At 38.6% G+C, this 10,197-nt stretch overlaps 3 non-coding genes across 3 annotated transcripts; 2 read left to right on the top strand and 1 right to left on the bottom strand.

Moving 5' to 3' along the window:
• Positions 1-94: 94 nt before the first annotated feature.
• TRNAL-UAG (transfer RNA leucine (anticodon UAG)) lies at positions 95-176 on the top strand. The gene has a single exon. It is a non-coding gene; the product is annotated as a tRNA-Leu (tRNA).
• A 533-nt stretch (positions 177-709) lies between these two features.
• Positions 710-800, bottom strand: TRNAY-GUA (transfer RNA tyrosine (anticodon GUA)). The gene is given in 2 exon segments: positions 710-745; positions 764-800. It is a non-coding gene; the product is annotated as a tRNA-Tyr (tRNA).
• A 6,437-nt stretch (positions 801-7,237) lies between these two features.
• On the top strand, positions 7,238-7,319 carry TRNAL-UAG (transfer RNA leucine (anticodon UAG)). Its single transcript has one exon. It is a non-coding gene; the product is annotated as a tRNA-Leu (tRNA).
• The last annotated feature ends 2,878 nt before the right edge of the window (positions 7,320-10,197 follow it).

Below are 10,197 nucleotides of genomic sequence, written 5' to 3'. Positions count from 1 at the left end.
GATACCATACGAAAAATAAAATCTCTCAATTGCTGAGCCCCACCGGAGGAACGTCTTCCTGAAGAAATGAGGTATGAAAGGAGGTGACATACGAGGTAGTGTGGCCGAGCGGTCTAAGGCGCTGGATTTAGGCTCCAGTCTCTTCGGAGGCGTGGGTTCGAATCCCACCACTGCCAGTAAATTTTTTTTTTTTTGACGAATACTTTGCAAGACGCTAAATTTAGATTCTTCCTAAAATAAGTCAACCTTGATTAAGTCATCTTTCTGTTTCTAGGAATAGCCTGAGTTGTCCCCACATAACCGTTCCCCAGTAAAACAACTTCTGTATGAACTTGCATTGTTTCTATGAGGAAAAGAGGAAGAATTATACCAAGAAAGGGTGTTTGTAGAAGGTTGTTTAGTTGGAATACAGTAGTTTCGAGGCCCACAATTCATCAATCAATGAATAAAAAAGGACTAAATTCCTAAATGTCAGGGTTTGTGTGAAGTGCTAGATTTACATAGACAAACCGAAACAGTTCCTGCCTTCAAGGAGCTTAGAACCCTAGCCTTGTCCCCGTCTTGCAAAATGAGTGGTTACAAAGAAAGTTGTTCTTGTCCTAGTGAAAATCCAAATTTATCACCGGAAGAACAACCAAAACCTCAAAGAATGTACTCTCAGTTGCAAACTTAATAAATTTGTGACAATATTGCAAAGTATTTGCACGCTTCCTTCGAGCCGGAATCGAACCAGCGACCTAAGGATTCCTACAATCGTAAGGCACTACAGTCCTCCGCTCTACCAGCTGAGCTATCGAAGGGCGTATGGTAGACGGCTCTAGTATGGAATTTTCTGTGCACCGTTTCAGTTAAATTATGGGTTGATGGTAAATTTATTTAGGGTTCTCTATTTAAATTTCATACCCATGACCATAGGAGAACAACACTACCAATAGTCAAAAAGTCCTTAAGGGGCTCAACCAATTTCCAAAATTTGGAGACCACTTCCACCTTGTAAAAAGGAGAAGTTGGGCAAGTCATTGAACAATTCTGAGTTTCAGTTTCTTTATCTGTAAAATGAGGTTAGACTAAATGATCCCTAATGTCTCATCCAAATATAAATAGCTTTTTGATCCTATGATGGTAGACATTTTAAAATTCTTTCAGGTCTTCAAATGCTATGAATTCTTAGGAACTTCCTACAGTCAGCTCATTTCCACCAACCTTCTCTTCCTCCTGAAACGGATACTACCAATCCTGAAATTGAACTTTTGGACTCTTGGAGCCCAAGGAAAATAGTGCCAGGAGAAGGTTAACAGGACCTTACAGCCAGCCCCAAGTAGTTGGAAGATGGAAAGATTGAAGGGATTTCCTTTCTTTTGTCCACTTGAAGGATTCGATTCTATATTGTTAAAGGCTTACAAAGAAGATGGTATTTGACCAGAGAGTTTCCTGAATAATCCAATGATATGGTCTAGGACTGTTCTTTAACATGTACAGTACTTTTATATGAGGTGAGCAAGATCTTAATTTGGTATAGTGATCTTTTAGAAGGTTGCAATTACAATATTCCAGAGAAAAGGTACCTGAACTAGGTTAGTGAACTTGTAAGGAGAGAAGAGGGCCAACTGGAAAAACTGAGAGGTATAATCTACATGGCAATTTGTTAGATTTAAGGAATGGTAAAAGAGATGGAAGTGTTGAGAATAATTTAGAAGTTGTGAACTTCAGCGCCTAGAAGAGTGATGGTAACCTCTATGTACCAGGAAAGTCGGGAAGAAGAGTAGGTGTTGAGGGAAGATAAAATTACTTCTGTTTTGGACAGAGGATCATGTGGAGGGTTCAGTCAATGAGAGTAGTGAGCAAGAAAAATGACTGAAGAGAGGAAATTAGAGTGCTAAAAATCCATTCATTTATTGGATAAAGAACACATTAAGCTGGGGGAAGAAAAAGAAAATACATGGGAAATTCCAATATTGGGGATGCTTGCTAATTCCAACATTGGGGATATTTTACTAATCTTGAATGCATAGTCAATGAGCAGATTTGAGCCTATTATCTTGTGCTATATTTCTTTAAATTGAATTTTTTAAAAACTGTTTTGAAGGCATGCCTTTAGATTGGTTAGGGGCTACCCAAGTTTGAGAGCAGCTGTCAGGCTCACAAACCATAAATTAGTGAATTGCTGACATATGTTAAATTTTATTCCTTTTACTTTTTGTTGTAAATAAAAACTGTAGAGATATATCATGTAGTGTCATTAACCTTGCCATATCATACTCATGTGATTAGGGTCTGTCAAACCTGAAAATAAATGACCCAAGAGTCACAGAGATTATACAGTCCACTGTTAAGTCAGAAAAATTGAAAAGCTCAGTTAACTGGGGGAAAAAAGTAATGAGCTAACAGTGATCATAAGCAAAAAGTTTTTTTTATTTTTTTGGAGGAAGGAAATTAGATACATGTGCTATGACATCCTCTAATACAGAGGAGACCTACTTTAGTGTAGGCAAATCTCAATACATAAACCAATGGCTATATAATGAGCTGTGACCCTGACAATGAGATGCAACAGCAAAAATAAGAAAAGTTTGATTCATAGCAGGTCTTCGTGACTAAAATAGGGGTACTGCCAGATACGTCAGAGCTCAGAGACCACCTGATGCTGGTATGAAACAATTCTGGGATTTTGCTTTGGTTGAATTCATCCAGAGGCTGAGCATAAAGGATTCCTACTATTCCAAGCCCAATTTCAGAGCATAGTTTACTGACTGGACTTTAGGTCTGGAAAAAAGGGTGTCTCCTGATAATAAAAAGAGAGGGGTAATCTAGACATGGGGTTCCTGACAGGTCCAATGAAATTCTCACAAAGAGAGATGGCAGGAGTTGGTTTAAGGTGATTCAAACCCAGATTTTAAGGGTCAAAATGGATAAGTCCCTGAGACCAAGGCTTTAATCTAAAGAAGAAAACAATGCCACACATAAAACCATTAGAAGTAGGGGAGAGAGATTACCACCTCTTTAGAAACTACAGGCAGAATGATATATTCCAAAGAGGATATATCCATTATCCTTTAATATGGAGGTAACTCATTAACTATCAGTGTGAGCCTGCTCCTTATTGTTCAATGGCAGGCTAGTGGACAGTAGTATCTCCTTGGGGAGATATGTTGTAAAAGACAGGCCTTTTCAGGGAGAAGTTTGATCATTATTAAAAGTACTCAAAAAGAAGTTCCCCAAATCAATCCTGGCTGCTCTTCAATTCTGGAGTCAGTTCATCAATAGATGTACAGTATAATTTCAAGATACTTGAATGGATTAGTTAACTCTCTATGTGCTTCATCCAGCTATGTTATTGTCTGGACAACAGAGCAATTCTTCAAGCATTTGCTATCCCATAGTAGATAGAGATAGAGATAATTTGAGAAATTATGAATCAGTACACTGGCATCTATAATAGAAGAACCTGAGAGATCATCTATCTTTCTTCTATTTAAACTCGGTGCTGAAAATCCTCCATGCTGTTGGAAAGCATTTTTAGTAAGCATATAAATTCCTATTTTCTGCCTCTCTTATTTATTAATCATAAAGTCAAGAGGACCTTCTATCTTTAATGTAATATCTTTCAAGGATTTATGGATAATTCTGACATATTGTAGGAGATATCAGATTGAAGTAGACCCCTGCATTTTTAAAGTCAACAAACTTAGTGATATTTTATATGCTTTAAATCTTTCCATCTCCTTGACCTCAAAGATGTGGCCTGGTATACAATATCATTTGAAGGAGTCTTAGTTTCCTACTCAGATCTTCATCAAGAGTACCTTCAGTTTATGGGAAAAGGGACATATAATCTCTTGTCTTTTATGGGGTTGGGTTTTTGGGGTGGAGGGAGAACAAATTATTAGTGGCAGGTAGGTGGCATAGTGTATAGAAGCTTTGAATTTGAATCCTGCCTTAGGCATTAGCTATGAAACCATGATGAGTTTGTCACTTAATCTCACCTTCCTCTGAGAATCAAAAATTATACATATATATATATATATAATTTTGCAAAACATATACATATATTTAATTTGCAAAATTTAAAATGGTACATAAATACTAGATATTTTTATTAAGACCTGAGCAGGGGTGGCTAAGTGGTACACTGGCCCTGGAGACAGGAGTACCTGAGTTCAAATCCAGCCTCAAACACTTAATAAATACCTAGCTGTGTGGCCTTGGGCAAGCCACTTAACCCCATTGCCTTATAAAAAAAATGCAACTGGGGTTTCATTTCAGATACCTTGAGAATTCTCTCAATGTCCTCAAAATTTTGTCAACTCCAAGATAAAAACCCTTCTGTGTTTTATTGCTCTAATCTTGATCACCTTCCTATTTCTTGTCTTTTATTTTCTTTTTAAAGAAAGAAAAGGGAAATTTAGGATTTGCCTCACAAGTTTTCCCAAGTTTGAAGATTTGAGAGTCTAACCTTTGAGAGGTCATTTTCTTGGGCATAGCATCTCTTACTGAGAGAAAAGGACCACACATGTGTGGGATCAGAACTGTATGTTACTGTGTTGGTTCTCCTTATACAGAATAACCAGAAGACCCAACCTGGAGAACAAAAAAGGAGTTAATTTGCTTTTCAAAAAAAGGGCACAACCTCAATAACATGAGTTACAGCTCTAGGAGGAGTGCAAAGTGCCAAGATGTGGAAGACCCTTTTATCCTGGGCTGTCCCTAAGGCAGTCCCAACCCCCAACCTACTACCTATTGGTTGGATAACTGCCAATAATTTTTCCTCTAGTACCCATCTAGTCAATAGGTGTAAAGCATTTTCAAGCTTTATTTGCATAATTATTCAGATTCAGGTTTTACCTTATCAAAGGGAGATAATTCATTTTACCCTATCAGAGAGCTAATTTCTGTATCTTTCTATATATGGGGTCAATCAGCACAGTGCTGTAAAATCTTTGTTACCACCTGACCTTGGAGAAGTGGAAACATTAAGAAAAAGGAAGACTCATTGAAACCATAAGGGCGGTTTCACTCAGCTACAATCTTACAGATGGCTTCCAACACTGAGAGGGGCATCATTAAAATTCCAAAGTCACAATATGGAGAAGCAAAAGGCCTGGACTTTGTATTCTATCATTATCCAAAGTTATTAGGACTGTGCCTTCAAGCCTATTGCCATATCCTCTATTATCAGAATAAAGAGTCCTTTTACCAAAAATTATAATTGGCCCCTTTGAAAGTAAAACTCACTAGGTTATCTGATGAATGCTCTTAAGGACTGCAACTTCCTCCCCCAATCTCTCAGTACCTGACCCCCCAACTACTTGAATTTTGATTAACGAAAATCTACTTAGGTTTCTTGGGGATTCTTCCAATTCTGACCTATGATCAGGGGAAGAAATTACTTAATCTGCCAGTTTAGGCTCCCATTCATTTGTTATAAGGTAAGAGGCCTACTTATCATACTTATGCCCCACTGCTTGGATTTCAAAACAACCTTGCTTTTAACCATCCTTCTGAACACTTGCTGTTTAACTTGGGATCTTAGGTTTGAGGTCCTGCTGTGCTCTTAATATCTGAGAAGTCTGTTTTGTCAACTAAAATAATGTAGGGATTGGGCAAGATGATTTCTATGCCCCTTCTAGCTTTTTGTCTAAGTAGATGATATTGAAAGAAGTTCTTTAGTTAACAACAGACATTTCAACAACTGCAATTGAATGCCCCCAGACTCCTCCCTATAGCTGTGGGTACAAACATTCTAGAAGGTAGTAACAGAAAACTGAAAAAAATATAATGAAAACAGTTGGGATTTCAGTATAGAGTCAGAATCCATCATACCTGCGGTTTTCCCTTATGTCTTTTGGAAATCAGTACTAGAGGAAAGTTTTTCATCGGCCTGTTGATATGTTTCAAAATCATTGGAGATTTTTTTTTCCTCCTTGTGGCCAGAAATTACTCCTGAAAGGGTCTAGCTTTTCCCCAGCAATCAATCAACCAATGAATCAACAAACACTGAAACAATCACAAATCTCTAGGGAGCTTACATTTTAATGGAGGAAATAACGTGTATTTAGAAAACTAAATAAAGCATAAATATTAATACATATAAGTATATATAATTGTTGTTGTTTTCCTTTCATTCTCTTAAGATTATGGCCTCAGGAAGGTGATATCATAACTCGTGAACGAATTGGATACGTGAGGCAGGGCTATGCAAAGTCACCAACCTCTCTCTCCCTTCCAGAGTCAGAGTCCGGTGGCAAGATATAGAACAGGACAATTAAAGAAGACCTAGATGCTTTGGGAGACCTTGGCCTCTTTAATTTTCCAGGTCTGAGTTGGTCTGAGGCAACGCCCATTGTGACTAAGGTACTTTAAGAAAAGAAGCAAAGAATGGCCTCTTTTACACATCAAAAAAAAAAAAAATCCCAACAAAACAATCTGGGAAGGTAAGTCCCTCCGAGTTTCGGGCCAAACAGAAACAATTGCTAATTACACTCTCTAAATCTTCAAGAGCCCAAAGAAAGACCCAAGAAGATTTGGGGTGAGACATTATTTTTGAACAACCTACGAAAACCGGAATGTTTGGAGTTTCAAGCATGGTCCTAAAAAAAAAAAAAGAGCTCTAGCCCGTAAAATATATACGTAATTAAATTAAAAGAAGATTGGAAAATAAATTATTATCTGTGGGGCGAGGGGAAGGTCACCAAAGCTTTTCGTATTTGAGTTGTAGGGATGAGAAGTCGGGGCAGGAAGGAGAACGTATTTCTGGACTGCAGGACAACCAAAGCAAAAAGACTAGGAGACCGCAGCTTGGGCGTAATGTGAAAGAAGAACAGAGAAAAGGCCCGTTTGTCAGCTCCATAAGTACTCCAGGGTTCAAATTCCCAAACATAGATCCGGATAGAGAAGACATTGTTGTCTGCCGAGAAGATACCATTCCCACCTGGTTTCCCACTCTCTTTGGATAGTGTCCATCTGTTGTTCCTCGTTCCAGGCGCCTCCAAGATCTGGATCTCAGGGAAAGGGTGAATCTTTGGTCGGAGCCCGAGTCCCTGGAGGAGGCCTGGATCAGGAGATGGCAGGTGATCCCGATGTCTGAGATGAAATCGAGATTTCAGTGAAAGATCGGAGAATGTGCCTAGGCTTTCTTTAGTATAAAAAGCAAAATCGTATGGGAAGGAAAAAAAAAAATCACTCGATGAATCGGCTTCGACCAAGGAGATAGAGACGGATGCTAGCAACTAGTAACGTGGGTAGCGTGGCCGAGCGGTCTAAGGCGCTGGATTTAGGCTCCAGTCTCTTCGGAGGCGTGGGTTCGAATCCCACCGCTGCCAGAATTGTTGGTTTTTATCGAAAATAAAATTTACTTTGAAAATCTCCCTATTACCAACAACCAGGGACGATTTTGGGCTATCTGCAATGGAGAATAGCATCTGTAGCCACAGAAAGAATTATGGACTTTGAACAAAGAACAAAGACTGATACCGTCAAATTAAAATAAAAAACGTTATATTTTTATGTAATTTTACTATCTCATACTTTATGACTTCTCTCTCATCACATTCAAGTGAGACCAATGTATAACATGGAATCAATGTAAAGACTAACAGAATGCCTTCTGTGGGGGGATGGGGGAGGGAAGCAAGAATGGAGGGAAAATTGTAAAACTCAAAATAAAATCTTTCTTAAAAAAAGGGAAAAAATCTCCCTCTTACCTTATGAACACATATGAAAATGGGGCTAAAGGACTATAAGAAGTCATTAATTAAATTTGTCATCCTTATCAACCAAGTCTGCAGAAGACTCTGATTTTAACCCCCAGACTTTTTAAGGCTCTACCAATCAATAAATATTTATAAAACACCTACAATATGTAAGGCAAGTGTATTAAGTTGGGTGATACAAAGAAAGGTAAAGGACAACCCTTAGTCTCAAAGAGACAATATGTAAACAATTATGTCCTAATAAGACATAAACAGGATAAATTGAAGATAGTCTATAGAGGAAGGGCACTAGAATTCAGGAATGAGGAAAGGTTTCCTATAAAAGATGGAATTTTAGCTTGAATTTGAAGGAAATCAGGCAATCCAGGAGAAATAGAAGAGGAGAGAGAGCATTCCAGACCTGGGATACAGTCAAAGAAAATGACAGAGCTGAGAGATGGATTGTCCTGTTAGGGGAACAGCAAACAGGCCAATGGTCCCTGGATCTCAAAGTTCAATGTGGGTCCTGGTGATGGGGTTTCAATTAATGAGCCCCTTCTCTAACATTCAGATCTGCTCTAAGTATCCTTCCTAGGTCCTTGCTAAAACCAGGAATTTTAACCTTAACTGGCCCTACCTCCCTTATCTCCCACCTCAGGCCCAAGTCCTTTTGTCTCTAGTTTCTTTGAATACCCCTGAATAGGGTTATCTTAACCTTATACAAAGATCAGTCAAATTCTTCCAGCACCAGGAATATTTTTTGATATACAAGTAAATGTTAAAACTCTTTTAAAAGGTCAGTCTGGTAGCCCCCAACTTCTGATTTCCAGACCCACAACTATTTGAGATCATTTCTTCTCTCTTCCTTCCTCCTCTTTCCCTATCTAAAGAAAGGCATGTCAGATGCCTTTTGGTGAGAGTATCTCCCAACTTTCAGCCCATTATGACAGCATAGTGCCCAATAAAATGGCATCTTGCCTGGGAAAGAGCACATGCCTTGTGAATTCCTTCTCAGACCAGCATCAATCCCAATATTATTGTTGTTGGAGGATTGCTGTTGTCAATTAAGATTTAAGGATTCTCACAAGTGAAAGAATTCACATATGGTCCTGGAAACAAAAGTTTGGGATTTATTTTCACAAGCCTGAAGAGAGAGAGAGAGAGAGAGAGAGAGAGAGAGAGAGAGAGAGAGAGAGAGAGAGAGAGAGCCAGGAGAACTGACTGGGCTAAGACAAGTCTGTGCACAAGGAGAGTCCAAGGCACTTTATAGTCTTGCCCACTTCCTAGGAATAGAAGCATCAGGAGAATATGGGCAAAGGGGAAAATCCTTCCCCTTCTATTGTAGCCCCTGATTTGTTGCTTGGATTTGATTCTGCCCTGCAAAGAATCACGAGTCAGACTCAGGAATGCCAAGTTTTGGAAAGAAAATAGAGATTTATTAAAGGAACTTACAGCATATTAAGAAAGGGATAGAAAAGTTAGAAAGAGTTTTAAGAGAAGACCGTGTGGACTGCTGATTGAATTGGCCAGGTTTCAGCAGGAGACTGGAGAGTATAAAGGACCTGCCCCTCCCTCAGATCTCATCAAATACTCTCCCAGAGTCCATGGGAGGGAGTGGTGATATGGGAATGACACAAGTCCCTCAATGGAGATTTTGCCTTTTGGGGAGGGGGTCTCTTTTGGGTGGTCTTCCAAAGACTGTGCTCCCTGGCTGTCTCATCAAAAAAAAATGCAATCCAAATAAGGTTGAAGGTCAGGCCCTCTGGTGTGGAAGGATGAAGGAAGATTCCCTTTACAAAGCAAAAGATTTACAAAGTTTGTCTACAACTGATCCCATCACCCCCTATTCCCATATTTCTCTGCATCACTATGTAGCTGAAATCAGCTAAGAGGCTGTGGATGGACCTATGCTTTTAGGAAGATCACTTTTGAAGCTAAATGAAGTGTGTGAATTGGAGTGGGGAAGAGACTTGAGGCAGGTAGACCTCCAGCAACCTTGCAATATTTTAGGATTGAAGTGATGGGGGTCTGTAGGATGGTGGTGGTAGTGCCAGAGGAGATTTTGGGCATCTGGGAGAAATAGATTAAAATTGATGGTAACATTAATTCTGTCAGGAAAATTTGAAAATAAAAGATATTAAAGTCTATATCAGTATGAATAAATTACTCTCACCTTCATATCATTTAGATTTTAGACAAAGTTGTTGCATATCCAAGAGAGCTAAATTGTTGTGAGCAGACACTGCTCTGTCTCTATGCCAGTCTTTTGTTGATCAGATATATGCTTGCATCTATTTTGCCTTAGATAGTATTTTCTTAAATAGAAAAATTATTTCTCCTTGAAGAAGCTAATACATTAAAAAAAAAAGGAATAGAAAACCAAAAGGAAGAACAAAACAATCAAAATAGCAACAAAATAACCCCTCTGAAGTTAAACAAAATAACACTAAAATAATTGCTAATATATTGCTCATTGTTAAATCCATACGATTTAATATATTTAAGTCAT

This window comes from Macrotis lagotis, chromosome 4 (assembly GCF_037893015.1).
Source record: "Macrotis lagotis isolate mMagLag1 chromosome 4, bilby.v1.9.chrom.fasta, whole genome shotgun sequence".
Lineage (NCBI taxonomy): Eukaryota > Metazoa > Chordata > Mammalia > Peramelemorphia > Peramelidae > Macrotis > Macrotis lagotis.
This window is presented reverse-complemented; position numbering and strand designations above follow the sequence as displayed.